Below are 22,440 nucleotides of genomic sequence, written 5' to 3' on the forward strand. Positions count from 1 at the left end.
TTACTCCCAGGCACTGCATAATTCCTATGGGTTCAACCCTTCCCTATCAATATAATAATAATAATAATAATAATAATAATAATAATAATAATAATAATAATAATAACAATGACAATAATACAGGCAGACATACAGAGCTTTCTATTACCTAAAAAAATAAGGAAAGCTGATGTAGGCTGAGTCAATGAGACGACTCCATTACTCATAACTCATTATCACCGTTAGGTCACACACTCATCGTCTTGAAAACATTTTTATAACAGCAGCAAATAATTAATATTGATAATGATATAAGGAAGAATCAGTAAAATGAAAATTGAGTAAACTTGGGCAATTTTTTGTCCCTAACGACAAAGTTACTGGAATTCTGGAAGCACGCCAGAAATCTGTCCAGCAAATTCAGACCTCAGCACCATCCGTGTACCCAGACCCCGGCACGCACTGCCACTGCCTTAACCGGGGATTTTCAGCCACCAGTTTATGATTTTAACTCCTTTTGAATGATCTGCCTTAAAGTTTTTGGTTCTAACACCAATGCCCCGTTTCTTCAAGATATATGATATAAGAGATTATATGTACATATACATTATATATGCTTTGACCCCATTACTGATGTATGACTATTAAATCCTGTACAACGATTCTAAACCTAAACACTTGATACTAAAGCGTTCGGTTCATAGTGGAAAGAGCTGAGGTTCGATTCCTGAACCGGGCGAGGGTAGGGGCAAGTCTTTTCATTCTTTTAGTCCATGTTTTCCTTGTAGTAATTAAATACGGGGATTTTCGTCAGATGTTGTTGGTCGTAGCTTATGGAAGGACACCAATTATTACTACGTTACTTAGTTTTATTGGATTAACCTGGAAATTATAAATAACTAGGAATGATTTTTACTGTTGCTGCTGCTGCTCCACTACTGTAACATATCTTTCAGACCAGGTAAGACAGTAAGGGCCAGCCTTCAGAAATCAGGTCTATAATTCCTGCACTTAAAAAAACATTTCTTTCAGAGGCTTTTCCTGTAGTTCCAGATTGAACTCATCTTACAACTGTACATTTAATACCAGAGTTCAGCTTAAAAGTAAAAAATCCACCTGAACTCTTGTCTGTAGCTTTAGATATCGAATCAAGAATAACACCTTTAAATCTCTGTCTTGCACCTTTAAACTTGCTGGTCTGTGAATTTTAAAACTCTCCTGCCATGGGTTCGAGTCTCGCCCCTTTAGTAATTATGAAAGAAATACATATATTTGTTGTGTCATGCCATTCGTTCCATCTTGAAGGTACAATTTTATACCATGACGCAAGCAAATCAGTTTTACAGTACTTCTTCAGTTATATCTTACTATAGAGACTTTCGATCTCTTCCTTATTTGGAGACTCATTCATGATGGGTGTCTTGGCGATTCAAGATATTTAAACTACCTGCCCCTCTCTGAGATAAAAACCAAATTAAATTCTATTTACTAAGTGCTGTATGGCCCCAAGGGTTAAGCGGGCTTCCCCTTGATTATAATTAATAATAATAAAAATACTTTTATTCGAACACACTACCACCACACGTGCATTGTGTTCTTTCTAGCTCCTTATACAGTACATCTTATTGTATTTTTGTTACATTCAGTCTTTTCTACCCATTCTCTTACAAGCTCTGTACTCAGTCACTTCCAGATTTTCCAGTATTTCCAAGCCTCACTACTTACGATCCACTTTCCCTTCCAAAGCCAGTACCATACATCCAGGTTTTACAATCCATATCCATCCTTTTCCAGACCCTGTTCCATACACCCAGATTTCACCATTTATTGTCCTGTCTCTCCCAGAACCTGTCCCATACATCCACATTCCTCCACCGTTGAACCACTCTACCAAACCCTATTCCATTGTTCCAGACTCTTGCACCACTAACTTTCTGCACTCTGTACCGTCTAAACTCGTTCCAGGCGCGTTGAGACAAAAATCTTGCGGAGGGAGTTCTAATGGATATTGGGCGAGACTATCCTATTAAAACGAGCCGTATGGAGAGGTCGAGCAGTGGCGGAGATCCCTTGCTAACTGTCATGGACCAGGCAAGGGAGCAACTCAAGCCTGAAAATTCTGTTTATAAGACGAGGATAGAGGAGGCACAGCTGGGGTAACGTGGAAGGTTTGACAATCGCCTCACAATATATGCTGATTAGACTCACTCTGGCCTCGAAATTTTTACCCCCAGCAATGCATCCTTCGCCACGATCGACCAGATGTTATTTTTTTCATGGACACTGGTGTTCATGGCGCTAAAAATTCAAGCAAGCAAGAGTAACAAATATATTTGATCAGATGAATATGAATTAACTTGCGATCCACATAAAACATAATAATTGGATTAATGCCTGTAGACAGGGCCTATGAGAGGGGGGGGCAGGGGTGTTCAGCCTGTACATTGGTCCGAGGCCCGGCTGCGAATCTGTGAAAGGGCCCCATAACCACAGAAGTTTTATTTTGACTTTTCATTTTTTTTTATTTTTTAGTAATTCCAATTATTTTTAGTTTTAGAAAAATAATTATGTAAAACTTACTTTGAGTGGGGGCCTCAGCCGGCCCCCAGGGGCCCCAAAGCAGTCTTGTTCCGCCTTGCAAAATTTCTCTTAGAGGCCCTGCCTGTAGGTATCTTGCAGTGCTTCTTAGACCATAAACAAGCAGCCAACAGACCTTGGTGAAGCAAGCAGACAAGAACACAGTAAGCCTTTTACAAAAGCTCCACTGAGAGCAAAGTATAGTTAAATAAAAGGCTTTACCGTGTCCAAGTGCCTTTGGTTAATCCGTCCGTAATCTTCTACACAAGTTACATATGTAAAATTCACTGTTAGCAATGGCTAGGATCCGATATCATTATAATGTATCACAAGACCTGTTACCACTAATTCATTTTTGTATCGAAATCCTTTGAGGATTTGTATAAACGGTTCTTGAGGTAAGGAATTCAAGTAACTTAGATCAAACCTGATTGTCTCCCATTCCCTTGACGCTCCGTGACCTTTAAGGATGTAGATACAGCTAGAAAAGGCTGTTGTTAAAGCTACGATAAGACGAGTTGTTGTTACGGTAAGAAGGCTGTTGTTGCAGCTACAGTAAGTAGACTGCTGTTATAGCTATATTAAGAAGGCTGTTGTTACGGCCGCACTAAGGAGGCTGTTGTTACAGTAAGAAGGCTGTTACAGTAAAAAGGCCGTTACAGCTGTAGTAAGAAGGCCATTCGTTACGTCAGTAGAAAGAAGGCTGTTGTTACACCTATAGTAAGAAGGCTGTTACACCTGTAGTAAGAAGGCTGTTGTTACACCTGTAGTAAGAAGGCTGTTGTTACACCTGTAGTAAGAAGGCTGTTGTTACACCTGTAGTAAGAAGGCTGTTGTTACACCTGTAGTAAGAAGGCTGTTGTTACACCTGTAGTAAGAAGGCTGTTGTTACACCTGTAGTAAGAAGGCTGTTGTTACACCTGTAGTAAGAAGGCTGTTGTTACACCTGTAGTAAGAAGGCTGTTGTTACTCCTGTAGTAAGAAGGCTGTTGTTACACCTGTAGTAAGAAGGCTGTTGTTACACCTGTAGTAAGAAGGCTGTTGTTACTCCTGTAGTAAGAAAACTGTTGTTACACCTGTAGTAAGAAGGCTGTTGTTACACCTGTAGTAAGAAGGCTGTTGTTACACCTGTAGTAAGAAGGCTGTTGTTACACCTGTAGCATTAAGGCTGTCGCTTCAGCTACAGTAAGAAAGCTGTTGCCACAGCTTTAGCAAGACGGATGTTCCACTTACATAAAGTAGACTGCCGCTAAAGCTAAAAAAAAAAGCTGCAGTTACAGCTACAGCTAAAAGGCTATTGTTACAGCTACAGCCAAAAGGTTGTTGTTACAGCTATAGGAATTAAACTTATTACTAATACAGCAAAGGGGCTCCTGATACAGCAAAGCTTTCAACTGTTGTACCGTCTACAACTACAATACCTACATCCATCGTTGAAGTTACATCGTAGATGAAGAGCTACGTCTACCGAGCTGCAGCTATAACACTTAGAGATGCAACTACTTCTACATCAACATCTACAACAAAATCTACATCTACAGTTGCATCTACAGCCACCATGTACTTATGCAGTTAAATATATTGCCTACAACGACAGCTACAGTTTTATGTAAAGTTACGTTTACAGCTACAGCACACACAACGACAGTTGTAACCTATACAGCTACACCTACAGCAAAACGCTACGTAAACAGCTACATCTACAGCCTACAGCAACGTCCTACAACTACATCTACACACAACGGTGGCCTCAGCTTTCAGGAGGGAGGGGAGGATGAATGCATTCTCTCACCTTTAAGTCAGTGGTGCGCGGGGCTGAAGCGAGGCGGGGGTGAGGGTGTCCCTCTGCTGCGAGAGAGAACAAGAGAATTAGAGATGGGGAGCTAGAGTTAAAGAGAGGGGAGAGAATCAGTGAGAGAAAGGGGAGAGAATCAGTGAGACACACAGTTAGAGAGAGTGGGCAAGAGAGTTAACGAGGTGGAAGAAAGGGAGAGAATTTGAGAAAGGAAGCGAGAGTTAAAGCGAGAGTTAACAAATGAAAGAGAACTAAAGGAGGGAGCGAGAGCTAGATGGGGAAAAGAGACACTAAAGGAAAAGGAGAGAAAGAGGGTTATAGAGAATCAACTGAACGAGAGTGAGAGCTATAAAGAGTGCGTGAAATTGTTAGAGAAGGAGTCAAGACAAAATGGCAATTAAAAACATTATATCTATATATATATATATATATATATATATACATATATATATATATATATATATATATATATATATATATATATATATATATATATATATGTCGTGCCGAATATGTAAAACTGGTCAATTAGCAAGAACTCGTTTAAAATTAAGTCCTTTCTTAAATTTTCTCTTATACGTTTAAAGATATATTTTTTTCATTAATGTTAATGTAAAATTTTTTAATTTTGCACCAAAAGGATCTTAGAAAACTTACCTAACCTTACTATAACAAGAGCAATTTATTTTAGCCTAACCTAACTAAATGTATTTTAGATTTGTTTAAAATAATTTAATGCTAAACAAACACAGTGAAATAAATTTTTTTCGTTAATTTCAGAATGATTTTGGCGAAATTATTTCATACACAAATTTTCACTTGTCCTATATGGCAAGATGATCGTTGCTATTTAAGCCAAGATCGCAAGTTCTGCCTATTCGGCACGACATTATATATATATATATATATATATATATATATATATGAGAGAGAAAAAGAGAGAAAAATGATACGGAAAAGGAGATTTCAAATTTCAGTGCCTATACAGAAACAAAAATATGAAGCCCGAAATGGAATATATGCCAATTGTAACGCTGATAGCAAACACACACACACACACACACACACACACACACACACACACACACACACACTTTCCTACATGTCAGATCGTACACATACAAGACCAAGACCCGGACACGTGTGAGTCTGGGTCTTGAGAAGGTGCTTCCTACGTGTCCAGGTCTTATAAAAAGAGTCTGAGTGTGGTCCTAGTGTGAGTCAGGGTCTTAACTCAGTGTTTTTGACCTCTGCAAGGCCTCTACAACACCTCATAAGAGGCCCTTGAGAGTCCATCATGCAACACATATCACCGCACACTCATGAGGCCTCCGGTGCCACTATGACATGCCAGGAATGTTGTAACGAGTGCCAGTAATGTCTCCCTCCCTCCCTCCCTCTCTCTTTCTCCTTCCCTCCCTCTCTCTCTCTCTCTCTCTCTTTCTCCCTCCCTCCCTCCATTTCCAAAACATCCATCCCTTATGTGGCATGAAGACGTGTGGATAATTCAAGCAAGCTCCTTCAAGCGAGATATTTATCTCATTTCCCGGAGGTTATGTTTATATAAATTGTGTTATTCTCTATAAGGATTACAATGCTGGGTTTACAGAAATTTGGTTATTGTTTGGTTTACATGTAGTAAAATTGTGATTACAGAGTGTACCACTAGAACGCTTAGCATGGCTAGGCATTTCGGGCATACTTAGTTTTATTCTTAATTGTAAAATATTACAAATTATGAGGTAAGTTGGTATTATGGCTAAGTGACTAAATACTAGTTTGTGAGTTTAGCAATGTGAATGCTTTTGTTTTGGCACAGTATATAGTTTCAGTATTGGAGTATCACAGGATTCATTATTTTAAGACTGAGATTAATATTTCTGTTTATGGTCAAATGAGTGAGTGAGTAAGTGTGAACCACCAGGTGGTATTCGTGTAGTTAGTTGACGGGGTGTATCAGGGAGATAAGATGTTTTCTAATGGTAGTTAGGCACCAGATATCAAAGACACTTGTCAATAGACACTTGCCAGGTATGGGGTCTATTGTGTGTGTTTATATACATATTTACATATCTCGATGTATATACCCTGTGTGTTAATTTAACAAGTTAATCTAACCACACTATAATTTATATAGCACTCACGTAAAAAACATACGCTTAATTATGCATTCCTTCAAGGGAAATGCCTCGATTTCCCGTGAAGTGTTCTTCATCCAAGTGTCATAATGACGGGAGGAAGATCCCTCTTCATCTCCTCACAGAGGCTTGGAAATAATTTAACTCCATTTATTAAGTAGATTAATTAAATTTATTGGTCTGATTACATTGGTCATTAAATTAATGGGATACAATGGTGAGTTTATGAGACTGAGGGACTGAACACCCATCAAGACTGAGGGACTGAACACCCATCAAGACTGAGGGACTGAACACCCATCAAGACTGAGGGATTGAACGCCCATCAAGACTGAGGGACTGAACGCCCATCAAGACTGAGGGACTGACCACACATCAAGACTGACGGACTGACCACACATCAAGACTGACGGACTGACCACACATCAAGACTGACGGACTGACCACACATCAAGACTGACGGACTGACCACACATCAAGACTGACGGACTGACCACACATCAAGACTGACGGACTGACCACACATCAAGACTGACGGACTGACCACACATCAAGACTGACGGACTGACCACACATCAAGACTGACGGACTGACCACACATCAAGCCTGACGGACTGACCACACATCAAGACTGACGGACTGACCACACATCAAGACTGACGGACTGACCACACATCAAGCCTGACGGACTGACCACACATCAAGACTGACGGACTGACCACACATCAAGACTGACGGACTGACAACACATCAAGACTGACGGACTGACCACACATCAAGACTGACGGACTGACCACACATCAAGACTGAGGGACTTAAATTTGCCCTACAGCCCCCTTAAACCACTCGAAAATATTAAACTGCTATAGAATATTAAGCAACAAAAGAAAATTATTTGATGAATAAGATGCATAAGTAACATCTGGGAATTTCTATTGATTAAATGTTTTGTCATTTTGTGGTTCATCTTCTAATACAGAGAATGTATAGTGGAGACAGTCGAAATAGTACAGAGGTAATTTTGAGGCGTTAATATCCTTTATTGGTTTAAAATTCTTTACTGGTTTAACATTCCTTATTGCTTTAAAATTCATTACTGTTTTAACATTCGTTATTGGCTTAAAATTCTTTACTAATTTAATATTCATTGGTTTAATATTTTTTCATTGGTTTAATCTCCAGTGGTTTAATATTCTTCAGCAATTTTATATTCCTCAAATAATATAACATTCCTAAGTGGGTTAATATTTTTGTAGCGTATTGGTATTATTTAACAGATTTATGTTATTCTTTAGATTCACAATAAAGAAAAACGTTATTCTTTACTAGATTAATTTTATTAAGCTGTTTAATATTCCTTAATTATTCTTTAGTGGTTGATAACAGTGAATGAATCAAGAGAATATTATTTATGGTAATTAGTACAAACAGAGCTTAATAATTTCACTTAGATCATATTAAATAATTTTCAGTAATTTAGTCTGGCCTAGGATATGCTAGGATGGACTTAGTTAAATACAATTAACAAGTTAAATTATATTAGTTACGTCTTGGTGATAAGTTCTGTTGGATGTAATGGAAAAAATATCTATGCCATGTTAAATCTAGTGAAAATATTCAGTACTATGGAAAAAAAATGAAAGGACTGATTTGTTTGTTGGCTTAAGAACAAGATTACGTACTTGACTGTACGTGTCACGACGTACATATCAAGAAATATATACCACGACCTTCACCCATAAAGCATCATCACTACTACCAGCGACAGCCACTTCTCTTACACATGGCTTCAGGAAAGGTTACTCTGCTGCTGATCTGTTGTTAAACCTCTCCACTAAGTGGCACCAGTCACTGGATGAATCCAAAGTCAGCTGTGTGGTAGCACTGGACATTGCTGGCGCTTTCGACCGGGTGTGGCACCAGGGCCTCTTAGCAAAACTTCAAGCACTGGGAATTGCAGGCTCTACACTATGTCTCCTCAGTGATTACCTTCATGGTAGATCTCTAAGTGTAGTTCTCAATGGAACGGAATCAGCAAGACATCCTATTTGGGCAAGTGTTCCACAAGGAAGCGTACTGGGTCCATTGCTATGGAATGTCTACTTCAACGACCTTCTTCATCTCATCCTAGAATCACATGCATATGCAGACGACTGTACACTGACATTCACTTATCCAAGAGAAGAAATGCCAGCTGCTCTAAGCTACATCAATCACTAGCTGAGAGCTATATCAGCTTGGGGAAATAAATGGCAAGTAACATTTGCACCTGAGAAAACGCAAATGATGATCGTCTCTAGGCACCATGATGGTAATGCTGGTGCAGTAGTAAGGATGAATGGGAGGGTGTTGGCACCTGGAGAAAAAGTTGATATCCTTGGGGTGAAATTTGACTCCTAACTAACCATGAAGAACCATGTTGCAAATCTCGCAAACAAGGCAGCCAGGAAGCTTACAGCACTTCGCCGTATCTCGCATCTGCTTGACAGTAGGGGTTGCAAGATTCTGTACGAGGCACAAGTACGCCCACACCTTGAGTATGCTCCACTTTCTTGGTTTGCCTTCCCCCCCTCTCATCTGCGACTGCTTGACAGAGTAGAGAACAGAGCAAGACGTCTCATCTCTCGCCTGGACCCATCCTGGATAGATCTGTCATTTCAGTAGAGCCTTCAACATAGGAGGGATGTGGGTGGCCTTACTGTTATGTACAAGGCCAATATTGTCAAAATACCACAATTGGATCCACTTCGAGGACAGCGTGAAACAAGCTTTTATGCCACAAGACGGGCAGAAAGCAGCAACTTCACTCTGGCTGTACCCTTCTCCAGAACATCACTCCATCTGAGATCATACATACCCAGGATGACTCGAGTATGGAACACATTCGTACAGTATAATGATGTCAACGAGATAAAGTCAGTTGATCAAATGAAAATGCTGGCCCACAGATGGCTCCAACTTCATCTTGTTCCCTGCTTGTATGTCTCTTAACAATAAAAATGCTTTCAAAAGAGCTGATGTAGGTAACAGATCTTAGCTTGCCAATAAAGTTAGGAATCCTTAACCTGTAAATAGCTTGTCAATAAAGCTAGGGATCCTTAACCTTTTCAAACCCTGTGTAAAAAGAGAGAGCGAGAGAGCGAGAGAGCGAGAGAGAGAGAGAGAGAGAGAGAGAGAGAGAGAGAGAGAGAGAGAGAGAGAGAGAGAGAGAGAGAGAGAGAGAGAGAGAGAGAGAGAGAGAGAGAATATAACAGAAGACAGGATATAAATAGATCTCGCCTGGATCTAGATTCAAACCTAAGTCCATAATATCACGGTAGTCAAAGTTATATAAGATATATATTATTGGGAAATTCAAAGGGTTTTCGTGATTTCTCTCATCATCAAAAGAACTAACAGTTCCTTGATAATGTGAGAAATCAAGAAAACGCTTGGAATTTCACTTTTTCACAGTGGTTGTTCTGCATATTATGATATTACCTGTTTACTCTGATCTTGTTGCTTGCATATATATATATATATATATATATATATATATATATATATATATATATATATATATATATATATATATATATATATATATATATATATATATATATATATCTTCTTTCTTTCAACACACCGGCCGTATCCCACCGAGGCGGGGGTGGCCCAAAAGGAAAAACAAAAGCTTCTCCTTTTACATTTAGTAATATATACAGGAGAAGAGGTTACTAGCACCCTTGCTCCTGGCATTTTAGTTGCCTCTTACAACACGCATGGCTTACGGAGGAAGAATTCTGTTCCACTTCCCCATGGAGGTAAGAGGAAATAAACAAGAACAAGAAAACCCAGAGGGGTGTGTATATATGTATATGCTTGTACATGTATGTGTAGTGTGACCTAAGTGTAAGTAGAAGTAGCAAGACGTACCTGAAACCTTGCATGTTTATGAGACAGAAAAATGGACACCAGCAATCCTACCATCATGTAAAACAATTACAGGCTTTCGTTTTGCACTCGCTTAGCAGGACGGTAGAACCTCCCTGGGCGGTTGCTGTCTACCAACCTACTACCTAGAATATATATACATATATATACACTATATATATAATATATATATATATATATATATATATATATATATATATATATATATATATATATATATATATATATATATATATATATATATATATATTTCTTTCAACACACCGGCCGTATCCCACCGAGGCGGGGTGGCCCAAAAGGAAAAACAAAAGCTTCTCCTTTTACATTTAGTAATATATACAGGAGAAGAGGTTACTAGCCCCTTGCTCCTGGCATTTTAGTCACCTCTTACAACACGCATGGCTTACGGAGGAAGAATTTTGTTCCACTTCGCCATGGAGGTAAGAGGAAATAAACAAGAACAAGAACTAGAAAGAAAATAGAAGAAAACCCAAAGGTGTGTGTATATATATATGCTTGTACATGTATGTGTAGTGTGACCTAAGTGTAAGTAGAAGTAGCAAGACGTACCTGAAATCTTGCATGTGTATGAGACAGAAAAAAAAAGACACCAGCAATCCTACCATCGTGTAAAACAATTACAGGCTTCAGTTTTACACTCATTTGGCAGGACGGTAGTACCTCCCTGGGCGGTATGTCATATATAGATATATGTCATATATATATATATATATATATATATATATATATATATATATATATATATATATATATATATATATATATTCAACAAACCGACAATATCCCACCAAGGCAGGGTGGCCCAAAAAGAAAAACGAAAGTTTCTCTTTTTAAATTTAGTAATTTATACGGGAGAAGGGGTTACTAGCCCCTTGCTCCCGGCATTTTAGTTGCCTCTTACAACACGCATGGCTTACGGAGGAAGAATTCTGTTCCTCTTCCCCATGGAGAACATTATATATATGTATATATATGTATATATATATATATAATGTATATATATATATATATGTATATATATATATATATATATATATATATATATATATATATATATATATATATATATATAAACGCAAAATGTATCACTGAAATTCAGAAAATTGGATAGAAAATTGGACGATAACTAGGGCACACGACAGGTAAAGCATCGACAATTCGAGAGGGCGAGAAAAAGAGGGGAGATAGAAAGGGGAGAAAGAGGGATGAGAGTTGACACACATGGTGAGGGGAGCGAGATGGGAAAGCAGAGGAGAAATGGAAACAAAAGATGATAAACGCTCAAGGGGTGAGAGGCATGAAGAATGAGGGGCAAAACAAAAATAAAGGTGACAGAGGGAGGATGAAGAGAAGGAAGATGGCGAGGGAGGCGAGAAGTGAGGGGAGAGAAAAACAAACATGGAAATGGAAAGGGGAAGGGTAAATGGGAAGTGAAGAGTGACGAGAGGGACGAAGAAGGGTGCACGGCAACAGATGGCAACAGAAGAGACAGAGAGAGACAGAGAGACAGAGAGAGAGAGAAACAGAGATAGAGAGAAGAGAGAGAAAGAGGGGTGGGGCAGCCAGGCCTGCACAAGAGATCACTCGGGAAGAACAGGTGAAGCTCAGGAGGTACTCGGCCATCTCGATTTAGACAAATGCTACAAATAGAGAGCATATAAATTAAATAAAAAATGGTTCCAAACGAATCTGATGCCCATTATAACGGCTGGGAGGAGCAAGGTGCCCAGGTGGCTGTCTCTCTACTGCCTCCACCACTACTTACCTACCCTCCCTCCCTTCCCCTTTCCACCACTAACCAACCATCTTTTCCTCCTTCCCTAACCACCACTCTCTCCTTCTCCTGCTCCCTCTCCCCCCTCCGCCTCACTCTCTGTCTCTCTCTCCCTCCCTCCCTCCCTCCCGCCTCGCGCTCTCTCTCTCTCTCTCTCTCTCTCTCTCTCTCTCTCTCTCTCTCTTCCCCCCTCCCTCCCTCAAGCCTCTCTCTTCCACCCGCAGCTCCAACACCACCTTATCCCTAACCACCTCCTCCTCCTCCATCTTGAACCTCTCCCCTTAACCATTTGCTCTCATTTTCCTACCTCACTACCTCCATGTTATCTCTCCTTCCCCACCTCGTTCTTTGCATTTATTCACCTACTCTATATTTGTGTCTCCTCAACCTACCTCTATTTTCCCTCTTCAAGAGTTCTGACTAATGCATAAGTTCTGGGCCGCTAGATTTACTTGAATTCACATCCCAGCCTTAAAAGTTCAATTATATAATTTATTGGTATACAAAACGTTCAGACACTGAAAGAGGGTGAAGTTGAAGCTCTTCTTCAGTTAGCTGACAGAATATATTTAGTGTCAGTCACTCGAGGAATGAGCAAAGCTGATGATTGCTATAATTCCCTTTGTCATTTTAGCCCTTATGTATACCTAGCATTAAGTTTACATCTGTTTATTCATGTAGTATATACTGTATATTTTAATATTTATTCAATATTTGAAATATTCGGAACTGGAATATTTCAGGCAAAGAATTAAACATATACTTGTTGTGTAGTGATATAATATTCGTTTTTATGTATATATATTAATGTAATGTTATTAGTTTTTATTTTAGGTAAAAAAAAAAAAAAGTGTGTAAGAGCTGTGGATACCCGTTAAATTTGTCCATTTCCCGTCGGCTCGTACGCAGACTTGTCTTACTGACTGGCACTGACCACATTATGATGACTGATGTCATAGTTTTCTATGCCCGTAGTAAGTTTATTCAAGTATACACAAATACAGTTACATAGATTATCATACAAAGCATATGTGTAGAGAACCTAGGATAACCAAAAAAAGTCAGGGTAACTTATTTACACTGGGGTCCTTGCTGTATTTTGACTGACATTCTATAACATTCTTCTGGACAGGTTCATTGCTTCTCTGTCACTTGGGAGCGACAAGGAAAAATATTTATAAAATTGCTATTATTATTGCATTTTAAGTTCTACTGTCCAGCGCTTAGTTAAATTACCCACTGGGTCATGTCTGTTCGTAATTTATTAATTTAAATTACAATGAAACAATTTCATTTGTTAGAGAACTCTTTTCTGCATCTGATATATATATATATATATATATATATATATATATATATATATATATATATACATTTTTTATTAGCACACTGGCCGATTCCCACCAGGGCAGGGTGGCCCGAAAAAGAAAAACTTTCACCATCATACACTCCATCACTGTCTTGCCAGAAGGGTGCTTTACACTACAGTTTTTAAACTGCAACATTAACACCCCTCCTTCAGAGTGCAGGCACTGTACTTCCCATCTCCAGGACTCAAGTCCGGCCTGCCGGTTTCCCTGAACCCCTTCATAAATGTTACTTTGCTCACACTCCTACAGCACGTCAAGTATTAAAAATCATGTGTCTCCATTCACTCCTATCAAACACGCTCACATATGTCCGCTGGAAGTCCAAGCCCCTCGCACACAAAACCTCCTTTACCCCCTCCCTCCAACCTTTCCTAGGCCGACCCCTACCCCGCCTTCCTTCCACTACAGACTGATACACTCTTGAAGTCATTCTGTGTTGCTCCATTCTCTCTACATGTCCGAACCACCTCAACAACCCTTCCTCAGCCCTCTGGACAACAGTTTTGGCAATCCCTCATCTCCTAACTTCCAAACTACGAATTTTCTGCGTTATATTCACACCACACATTGCCCTCAGACATGACATCTCCACTGCCTCCAGCCTTCTCCTTGCTGCAACATTCATCACCATTGCTTCACACCCATATAAGAGCGTTGGTAAAACTATACTCTCATACATTCCTCTCTTTGCCTCCAAGGACAAAGTTCTTTGTCTCCACAGACTCCTCAGTGCACCGCTCACCCTTTTCCCCTCATCAATTCTATGATTCAACTCATCTTTCATAGACCCATCCGCTGACACGTCCACTCCCAAATATCTGAATACATTCACCTCCTCCATACTCTCTCCCTCCAATCTGATATCCAATCTTTCACCACCTAATCTTTTTATCCTCATAACCTTACTCTTTCCTGTATTCACTTTTAATTTTCTTTTTTTACATACCCTACCAAATTCATCCATCAACCACTGCAACTTCTCTTCAGAATCTCCCAAGAGCACAGTGTCATCAGCAAAGAGCAACTGTGACAACTCCCATTTTATGTGTGATTCTTTATCTTTTAACTCCACGCCTCTTGCCAAGACCCTCACATTTACTTCTCTTACAACCCCATCTATAAATATATTAAACAACCACGGTGACATCATACAGCCTTGTCTAAGGCCTACTTTTACTGGGAAATAATCTCCCTCTTTCCTACATACTCTAACTTGAGCCTCACTATCCTCGTTAAAACTCTTCACTGCTTTCAGTAACCTACCTCCTATACCATACACCTGCAACATCTGCCACATTGCCCCACTATCCACCCTGTCATACGCCTTTTCCAAATCCATAAATGCCACAAAAGCCTCTTTAGCTTTATCTAAATACTATTCACTTATATGTTTCACTGTAAACACCTGGTCCACACACCCTCTACCTTTCCTAAAGCCTCCTTGTTCATCTGCTATCCTATTCTCCGTCTTACTCTTAATTCTTTCAGTAATAACTCTACCATACACTTTACCAGGTATACTCAACAGACTTATCCCCCTATAATTTTTGCACTCTCTTTTGTCCCCTTTGCCTTTATGCAAAGGAACTATGCATGCTCTCTGCCAATCCCTAGGTACCTTACCCTCTTCCATACATTTATTAAATAATAGCACCAATCATTCCAAAGCTATATCCCCACCTACTTTTAACATTTCCATCTTCATCTCATCAATCCCAGCTGCCTTACCCCCTTTCATTTTACCTACTACCTCACGAACTTCCCCCACACTCACAACTGGCTCTTCCTCACTCCTACAAGATGTTATTCCTCCTTACCCTATACATGAAATCACAGCTTCCCTATCTTCATTAACATTAAACAATTCCTCAAAATACTCCCTCCATCTTCCCAATACCTCTAACTCTCCATTTAATAACTCTCCTCTCCTATTTTTAACTGACAAATCCATTTGTTCTCTAGGCTTTCTTAACTTGTTAATCTCACTCCAAAACTTTTTCTTATTTTCAACAAAATTTGTTATCTCACCCACTCTCTCATTTGCTCTCTTTTTACATTGCTTCACCACTCTCTTAACCTCTCTCTTTTTCTCCATATACTCTTCCCTCCTTACATCACTTCTACTTTGTAAAAACTTCTCATATGCTTACTTTTTCTCCCTTACTACTCTCTTTACATCATTCCACCAATCGCTCCTCTTCCCTCCTGCACCCACTTTCCTGTAACCACAAACTTTTGCTGAACACTCTAACACTACATTTTTAATCCTACCCCATACCTCTTCGACCCCATTGCTTATTCTCTCATTAGCCCATCTATCCTCCAATAGCTGTTTATATCTTACCCTAACTGCCTCCTCTTTTAGTTTATAAACCTTCACCTCTCTCTTCCCTGATGCTTCTATTCTCCTTGTATCCCATCTATCTTTTACTCTCAGTGTAGCTACAACTAAAAAGTGATCTGATATATCTGTGGCCCCTCTATAAACATGTACATCCTGAAGTCTACTCAACAGTCTTTTATTTACCAATACATAATCCAACAAACCACTGTCATTTCGCCCTACATCATATCTTGTATACTTATTTATCCTCTTTTTCTTAAAATATGTATTATCTATAACTAAACCCCTTTCTATACAAAGTTCAATCAAAGGGCTCCCATTTTCATTTACACCTGGCACCCCAAACTTACCTACCACACCCTCTCTAAAAGTTTCTCCTACTTAAGCATTCAGGTCCCCTACCACAATTACTCTCTCACTTGGTTCAAAGGCTCCTATACATTCACTTAACATCTCCCAAAATCTCTCTCTCTCCTCTACATTCCTCTCTTCTCCAGGTGCATACACGCTTATTATGACCCACTTTTCGCATCCAACCTTTACTTTAATCCACATAATCCTTGAATTTACACATTCATATTCTCTTTTCTCCTTCCATAACTGATCCTTCAACATTATATATATATATATATATATATATATATATATATATATATATATATATATATATATATATATATATATATATATAAATATAAATATTACGTCAAGACGTTGTGCCTTAACGACCCATCTTATTGTATAATACTCCAAAGTGGTAGAGTACCTTGAGAGCAATAAACATGTACACGAGGGAAGGATCATGTGAAGAGGTTTCCGCTGGAATGACGAGCTCAACCTCACCTGGTTGAGGCATGAGAAGAGTGACCCTGCAAGGCCCTTATGCTGATTAACTGGCCAACCAGGCTGCTGCTGCTGGTGCTAACGGTCCCCTGAAGCTTCTATCACAGGTTGGTGTTCTGGAGCTTGGCCTGGGTAGTTTTCTAGTTTCCTCTTGGAAACGTTGACCTCTGTTCCAGCAATTTTTTTGACATCTAGTGAACTCGAAGACGAGATGAGAGAACGCCATCCAAGAGAACGACATATACTAAAGATGTAACTGAACGCTTGTTTCCTCTAGTTTTTTCAGCTGCTTCCGGCATGAAAACGCAAGGCTTGCCCTATTTCGCCAAGATTCTAACCCGTCCTAAGAACATTTAAGTAGATTCTTCCCACAGGGTTTTGCGGCACAATTTAAGTTAGTATAAGTTAGATTGTTCTTTATCCATAAAAAAATAAATTATAACAATGAAAATACAGATAAAATGCAATAAAAAAAAAAGGTCTTTGGCATGAAGAGACAGCAGGTAACCACTGCAGGCGCTGTTCAAGTCGCCTTCAACAGTCACCCATTTGCCTGTTTTTACAAGTGACATTGTATCTGTGGTTAAGAGGACGGGCCGGAGATTCATAGTACTCTTGATTGTAAAGTGAAATGCATGTAGTGATTGTCATCGCAAAGACAAATTTCACAGGATAGCAAATAACTTACATTCGTGCGCTCTCTCTCTCTCTCTCTCTCGGAAAATTTCCTTTGCATATTTGCTGAACATGTCTCACTCTTTTCTGGTGTACATTATAGATTTTAATGATGCTGGGAACGTGTGGGGGAAGAGTCTGCATTCATAATTTTTGTAGTGTGTGTGTGTGTGTGTGTGTGTGTGTGTGTGTGTGTGTGTGTGTGTGTGTGTGTGTGTGTGTGTGTGTGTGTGTGTGTGTGTGTGTGTCCAGCATGAGCCAATAGGCCTACTGCAGTGTTCCTTCTTTCTTATGTGAGGGACGGAGGGATGGGGCGCACTCGCAGTCATTTACCAAAGATTGCAAAGGTTGATTCATAGCTCCTGATCCTGCATCAATTATTGTTAACTTGCTCTGATCATTCCTGGTCTCCAGAGACTGGTTTTACCTATTCTTTAAGCTGTGTAAAACTTTTGATCTATTTTTTTTTTTCAAATTATTTATTACAATAAGAATAGAACAAAATATATTCTGCTACTTCAACCTATTTCTATCCACCCTGTCTCTCCCCTCTAAGAATTTTGTATGTCATGATCACGCCCTCTCTGGTCCTCCTTTCAAAGTTACGAGGGGGGGGGATGTGGGGGGGCAGAATGGTTGAAAACATTGAACGTATGTGCTTGGTGGTGGAAGTGGTGGAAGTGGTGGTAATGATAGCAATGGTGTTGGTAGTGGGTGATGTTGATACTGGGTGGTGCTGGTAGTGGAGGTGGTTGTGGGTGGTGCTGGTAGTGGTGGTTGTGGCGACTATTGGTGGTGATGGTGGTGGGGCACAATATAGGAGCCTCGCACCCAGAGAATTCTAATGAGATGGTGGGGTGTAGGAGGGAAGCAGCGATGAACAAGCAACACTGCATGAAGCCATCACTCACGCCCACCCACAAAAACAAGATGTTAGCCAGCACTGAAGTGAGCCACGCCCACCTACGCCCGTCTTCCCGCATGCCCGCACGACTGCAAACCACCTACGTCTCTCTACTCATAGCTAGTGATATATAAAGACCTGTATACATCAGTAAGCAATTATAAAAACATTGCCTGTTTGTAAGTCTCTCTCTCTCTCTCTCTCTCTCTCTCACACACACACACACACACACACACACACACACACACATTTATATCCACCGCATTGAATTATTCAAGCGTTTCTTCTGCTAGAAAATACAATACAACCATGAAGAAAATAAAAGTTGTAATTTCTCAGGGAAGAGGGTTGAAACTACTGTTAGTAACAGAAGGCAAGGCATGTGTGCCCCATGTGTTGGCCCACTCAAGCGATACCCACTCTACCTACCTCCATCCTGTCTAACCCTTAGACATACTATATAAATATAGTTGGGGTGTGGTAGCTGCGGCGGGCGGGGTGGTGGTGGCCAGGGCCGGGCAGACTATGGTAGGAAGGATAGGGAGCGTGGGATAAGGAAGAGTAAGACAGAGTAGAGAGAAAGTTAGGGCAGGGCGCCCATACACACGCATAGTCCACTAGACCGTTCCTGTTAATTAATATTCCAACACAAAACACATCCCAAGCCGCACCTCTGATCATTATAAATAAATTATATATATATATATATATATATATATATATATATATATATATATATATATATATATATATATATATATATATATATATATATATATATATATATATTATATCGCAAATAATGCAAACCAAACGATATAGGATGCAAAATAGCCTCTGGGGGAGTAGAATGATATCTCTAGTCCTTTCGTGTTGCAATCAACACTTCACCAGGAGCTTGCGAAATTGCAGAAAAGAGGAGGATATCCGAGCAAATACGTTCCCAGAGGACCAGCTTCACCGGAGTGAGGGGGGGATAGAGTAGGATACAGGAAGTGCCCCCAGGCACAACAGTACCCACAGCCAGAAGGACGAATATTATAGCATTAGAAAAATCCCACAAACACTGATATTGTAACAACTTAAACGAAATTAACATAGCAATAATAAAAAATTCGATTATGACATCAATAACTTTACACACACAAATATATTTTCAGTGATATAAAAGTCTCTGGCAATTATAGGGTAGCCTTCCAAGGGAGAACGTGTCCATTTAAATTGGCAATAAAACATATCATATAGAGGGGAGACTTCTAAAAGTTATGTAAAGGAAACGGGGCTCATTAATGTAAACTCATTTAAATGTAGTGCCGCACCGAGGAATTAGGGCCTATTTTTCTTGCAGTTCCTGAAGGTTGAACCAAAGTTTACCTCAGAAATATGTTGGTTGAATATCTGTGGCCGCCTTTCTTGTTACTGCAGATGCCACCCTCTTTAAATGAGTATATTACTGAACCCCGTTTCTTTTACATAACTTTTAGAAGTCTCCCCTCTATATGTTATAGTTTTATTGCCAATTTGAATGGACACGTTGTCTCTTGGAAGGCTACCCTATAATTGCCAGAGACTTCTACATCACTGGCAATATATTTATTTGTTGATGTCATAGCGGAATATGATCGAATTTATTATTATTGCCACGTTAATTTCGTTTAGGCTATTACAATATCAGTGCTTGTGGGATTTTTCTAATGCTATAATATTCATCCTTCTGGTTGGGCACTGTTCTGCCTGGGGGCACTTCCTGTACGCTCCTCTATCCTTCCCTCACTCCAGTGAAGACGATCCTCTGGGAACGTACTTGCTTGGACATCCTCCTCTTTTCTGCAGTTTTGCAAGCTTCTGATGTGTTGATTGCAACACGAAAGGCCTAGAGCTATGATTCTACTCCCCCCGTGGTTGTTTTGTGTGTGTGGGGATAATATATATATATATATATATATATATATATATATATATATATATATATATATATATATATATATATATATATATATATATATATATAAATATATATATATATATATATATAAATATATATATATATAGCATCCAAGAATATATTTACAAGTGTATACATTTATGTATAAGCTCTCTGCGCCAAACTCGTACAAGTTCCATGAAGTATTTTTTAAAAACATTTTCCAGGCCATCTCGAATTCCGAAAATGGCGTTAGCTCACTCCCCGGCTGCCGTGGCTGCTGCCGTGGCTGCCGTGTTTCTTGCCACTCCGTATTGTGAAGTCTTACTCACCTCGTCCTGCACTTACCTCGTGAAACATGTACGAGTCCTTCTTGGTGGCCATTATTTCCCCTTCTTACGTTCCCCTCACCTACCTACTGAGCCAACCAGCCTCTGCCTCTCTCTATCTCTCTCTCTCTCTCTCTCTCTCTCTCTCTCTCTCTCTCTCTCTCTCTCTCTCCTTTCATTCTCACTTCTTTATCGCTTTTCCAGTTGTCCCCACCTCCCCCTCCCGGTTCCCCAAACACCTTCCACCCCTCTGCTCCCCTCTCTACCATTCCTATCTCCCCTCCCTCACTTCCCCAATTCCCCTCGTTCTCCCCTCCTCCGCCCCTCACTCTCCCTCTACACCTGGGACCTTCGCCTCTCAGGCTTGTCTTCCCACAAAAATTTATATATATATTCTCGCTTTTATTTGAAATTCAAAAATTTTTTTTGGCGTGACTTAAAGTTATATCTCCGCCGCTCTACAAACTTTTCTTAGGTAACTTTTCTTTCTCTTTTTTTTTGGCCTCCACTTCATATTCTTCCCCCCCCCACATCACTATTTTTCTTTTTTTCTTCTCATCTTTCCATTTCTTCCTCACTTCACTTTATCCCCAATTTTATTTTTCAGAATTCATTTTTTTTTTTTTTACGTTTTCCAGATTTGCTTTTTTCCACCTTTTTTTACTCTAATTTCCAATTTTCCCTAATTTACTTATTTGCCCTATTTACCCCCCCCCCCAAGTTCTATTCATCAAATTTTACTTTTATCCTTCTTCCCAATTCAATTTTTTCCTCTTTTCTATTTCAAAATTTTCCTACCCTTTTTTTCCCTTCAATTAACATTTTTTTTAAATTCTTTCTAGTTATATTAAACCACTTTTATCTGTGTTTTTCAAGGGGGAGGGTATCTTGATGTCAAAAAACTCTTGATCCAAGGCACTGGAGCAGCCCTTTTGATTCCTCGGATGACCCATATAGATTTATAAACTTACGTCGAAAAAAAAAAAACAGAAAATATAAGAATCAAATTTTAAAATAATCGTGTTAAAAGTAATCTAGAAAAAATAACTGCGCTAAAAACCTCTTTCTAAAAATATCGAGTTATAAAAATTATTGAAAAATAATCATTAGAAAGATGATCATGTTAGGAAAAATGTTCGTGTTAAAAAATTATCGTATGAAAAGATAATCGTATTAAAAAACAGTCGTATTAATAATCGTATTAAAAATAATCGTATTTAAAAATAATCGTATTAAAAAAATAATCGTATTAAAAATAATCGTATTAAAAAAATAATTCAATTGTAAATATAATCGGATATATAAAAAAAAAATTATTCTGATGACAACCAGCGGCATTGTATATAAAAGTTGCATCATCATCATCATCATCATCATCATCATCACTCCCATCACTGTTCATCTTTCATATTCGCCATCTTCATCATACTGTAATTATCATCATTTTCACCATCATTATCAGCATTCCAACTATCACTGTTCTCACCACAATCACTTTCATCACCACCACCACCATTCATCATCCTTTACTATCCCTCATCATCATACTCTTAAGACTTTTCATCATTTTTCCTAATCCCTCTGGTAACCGCCTCTCCTCACACACACACACACACACACACACACACACACACACACACACACACACACACACACACACACACTTATATTCAAATATTTTCTTATTTCTTAGCATTATTCAGTTTTCCTTATCTCCTTTCTTCTCGTTCTCCTCCTGCTCTTCCTCCTCTTCCATTTCACGCCCCTTTTGCAGGCTCCACCTTCATTTAATCAATAATTCCGTAATAGTGGACGTTCGTTCATATACACTCTC

This window comes from Cherax quadricarinatus, chromosome 36, assembly GCF_038502225.1.
Source record: "Cherax quadricarinatus isolate ZL_2023a chromosome 36, ASM3850222v1, whole genome shotgun sequence".
In the NCBI taxonomy this organism is placed as follows: Eukaryota; Metazoa; Arthropoda; class Malacostraca; order Decapoda; family Parastacidae; genus Cherax; species Cherax quadricarinatus.